This window comes from Zalophus californianus, chromosome 2 (genome assembly GCF_009762305.2).
Source record: "Zalophus californianus isolate mZalCal1 chromosome 2, mZalCal1.pri.v2, whole genome shotgun sequence".
Lineage (NCBI taxonomy): Eukaryota > Metazoa > Chordata > Mammalia > Carnivora > Otariidae > Zalophus > Zalophus californianus.
This window is the reverse complement of record NC_045596.1, coordinates 163,635,878-163,639,870: the sequence shown is the minus strand read 5'-3', so window position 1 is coordinate 163,639,870 and position 3,993 is coordinate 163,635,878.

Below are 3,993 nucleotides of genomic sequence, written 5' to 3'. Positions count from 1 at the left end.
TCCTCTTTGTACCCCCCCCGCCTTTATTTATTTTAAAAATAAACATCACTCAATTTCTTTTTTTTTAATTAACATATAATGTATTATTTGTTTCAGAGGTACAGGTCTGTGATTCATCAGTCTTACACAATTCACAGCACTCACCATAGCATATACCCTCCCCAATGTCCATCACCCAGCCACCCCATCCCTCCCACCCCCCACCACTCCAGCAACCCTCGGTTTGTTTCCTGGGATTAAGAGTCTTATGGTTTGTCTCCCTCTCTGGTTTTGTCTTGTTTCATTTTTCTCTCCCTTCCCTATGATCCTCTGTCTTGTTTCTCAAATTCCTCATATGAGTGAGATCATATGATACTTGTCTTTCTCTGATTGACTTATTTCACTTAGCATAATACCCTCTAGTTCCATCCATGTCATTGCAAATGGCAAGATTTCTTTTTTTTTGATGGCTACGTAATATTCCGTTGTATATATACACCTCATCTTCTTTATCCATTCATCTGTTGATGGACATCCAGGATCTTTCCATGGTTTGGCAATTGTGGACATTGCTGCTATAAACATTGGAGTGCACGTGCCCCTTTGGATCACTACATTTATATCTTTTGGGTAAATACCCAGTAGTGCCATTGCTGGGTCATAGGGTAGCTCTATTTTCAACTTTTTGAGGAACTTCCATACTGTTTTCCAGAGTGGCTGCACCAGCTTGCATTCCCACCAACAGTTTAGGAGGGTTCTCCTTTCGCATCCCTGCCAACATCTGTTGTTTGCTGACTTGTTAATTTTAGCCATTCTGACTGGTGTGAGGTGGTATCTCATTGAGGTTTTGATTTGTATTTCCCTGATGCCGAGTGATAAACATCACTCAATTTCAGTAATCACTATTCTCACCTGAGTTTTGATCATTTAAGGGTAATTTAAAATGTGGAATCATGCTTTCCTACCCCTTTGTAATGTTTTGTGAGGATAAACAAAGTGAAGGAAATAACAGATTCTTTGGAGCTCGACAATGCAGTTTGGGATCGGAACTCTGAGAAAGGAAGTCAGCAAGAGCACTGCATCCAAGTGTAGTGTTTTATTTATACCTTAAGCACGAATCAGAGTTTTACTACCTGGAATTAAATCCTCTGGAAAGAAAATCTGATTCATTCACTCCCAATTCCAAGTGATTGGTTATGGAGTATTTCACATGGATAAGGCACAGTACTGTATTTTTACCTCTGCAAAGGACCTAGTGCCTATGAAAAGAGCACAGTTTTTCTGGAGTTTTGTTGTTGTTGTTGTATAATATATGGACAGGACTAGTTTGTGACTGTGGAGAGCCCTTTAGAGTGTTCTTGGGCTCCAGGATCACCTCTGACCCTCGAAGTTTCTAAGGGCAGTTCTTTTTTTTTTTTTTTTCCTCCCTAAAGGCAGTTCTGACGACCAGAAGTTCTTGTAGCCACAGGGTGGCTAAAGGCAGCAGGATCATTGCCAAAGGTTATATTCAGAAATTTGGAAATAGGCAGATAGCTAAAGAGGACAGGAACTCTGGACCTCAAATCTGAAGCTCACAGAGTACCCCCTTCACCTTGGGTTTATTTTTTTCCTTAAAGGGTAAAAAACTGGGGCACCTGGGTGGCTCAGTCGTTAAGTGTCTGCCTTTGGCTCAGGTCATGATCCCAGGGTCCTGGGATCGAGCCCTGCATCGGGCTCCCTGCTCAGTGGGGAGTCTGCTTCTCCCTCTCCTGCTCCCCCTGCTGTGTTCCCTCTCTGGCTGTCTCTCTCTCTGTCAAATAAATAAAAAATCTTAAAAAAAAAAATAAAGGGTAAACTATATGTGTAATATGTAAACTATAGCCTATGCTAGACTGTGTTCTTTTTTTTTTCTTTAGCCTGACAATTGTTATTAATCTTTTAAATGGGTTCTTAGAAACGGAAGGAAGTCATAAATTGTCAAAAATCAATTCAAACTGTTCCAGGTGCTAGAATTTTCTTATGAGTAAATTTTTGAGGGTTAATTTTTACTTATTTTGTTTTCAGATTAGGCAGCTTAGGCTTTTTTTTTTTAAAAGATTTTATTTATTTATTTGAGAGAGAGAGAATGAAAAAGAGAGAGCACATGAGGGGGGGAGGGTCAGAGGGAGAAGCAGACTCCCTGCCGAACAGGGAGCCCGATGCGGGACTTGATCCCGGGACTCCAGGATCATGACCTGAGCCGAAGGCAGTCGCTTAACCGACTGAGTCACCCAGGCGCCCGCAGCTTAGGCTTTTATAAGGCTCTCACCATGTCCCTCCAATAGGGATTTCATAATTTTTTCCCCAGGACTATTTGGATTATTTAAGGACTAGTATTTGCATAATTATGTCAGGATTCACTCCATCACTACTAGTTAATATAGTTCAATTATGTAAAGTGACCATATATTACATGGATCATAAAACACAGGCATATAGTATGTGTGTATAGTTCACATTAAATAATGGTATATTCCTGTAAAACCAAGTAAATTGATTTTTTCTTGCAGATTATCATTTAAAATTTCCAGGGGGGTAGGCACAGCTATGTTCTCTCTTAATTTAAGGGGCGCCTGGGTGGCTCATTTCGTTAAGCATCTGACTCTTGATTTTGGCTCAGGTCATGATCTCAGGGTTGTGAGACTGAGCCCTATGTTGGGCTCCATGCTCAGCACAGAGTCTGCTTGTCCCTCTCCCTAACCCCGCTTGCGCTCTGCCTTTCTCTCTGTCTCAAATAAATAAACAAAATCCTGTATTTTTTTTAAAGATTTTATCCATCTACTTGAGAGAGAGAGACAGAGACAGAGATAGGGAGAGAGAGCCTGAGTGAAGAGCAGAGGGAGAAGCAGGCTCCCCACTAAGCAGGGAGCCTGACGAGGGCTCAATCCCAGAACCCTGGGATCATGACCTGAGCCGAAGGCAGAGGCTTAACTGAGTGAGCCACCCAGGCGCCCTAAATAAAATCTTAAAAAAATAAATAAAAGCAGACCATTGGGGGAGGTGCCTGGCTGGCTCAGTTGTTAGAGCATGCAACTCTTGATCTTGGGGTTGTGAGTTTGAGCTCCATGTCAGGTGTTGAGATTACTTAAAAATAAAATCTTAAAAAAAAAAAAAAGGAGACCGTTGGTTTTTATCATGTTTATCATGTGTTTAACTATAGATGGATCACACACATTTATCTCTGCTTCCTTCTGAAACCAAGTCAGAATGATAGTAAAGAAATAAACAGGTATAAGCCACATAAGGCCAAACATGAAGCAAGACCATTTGTGCCTCAGAATTCTGGAAAGGCTCTAAAATTGGAGAGGCCAACTTCCTTGGAAGGTGAGAGTAAGGAGTGGGCTGAAAGCCACAGGAATTGGTTGAAAGTTCCTATACAGAAGAGTTAGACTCCAGACTGCCTTCACAAACCTGACGTATAGACAGGATACCACCTCTCTATGCTTCATGGGAAGAAAAGACAATTTCTAGGGGAAAAGCACACTAAAGAGCTAAATGGGAACCCCAGATGTAACATATCTAAGATTCGATCATGAAAATGGAGGGACTGCCTGAGACTCTACAGAAAGGATGGTAAGACCCCTCACTGGCATTTTCCACTCCACTCCACAAACTCCTCCCCTGCCATGCTCACAGCCAGGTGTATTACTGTGACACCAGTTAGGGGACTGGAAGATTTCTGTCTAGAGAAACTGTATCCCAAGTAAGAGGTTTACCTCCCACTGAAATTTCTGGCTCTGCACCCAAAACCCCCGAGTCAACAGGACCCCTTCTTGCAAGTACACCCACATTTTCCATTTTGCTTTTCTGTCTTAGTTTGCTGTTAGGTAGTCTATTCTTCTAAATAATTCCCACGAACTACAATACAATGCTTCATATTCGTTTTGGCATTCAATGTTCATTTCATTCTAACATATGCTACTTTGAACTTTATTATAAGTAAACTCTGGATGAAAGTTTTATAATTATTCAAATATCATACACAAGTTATACTGT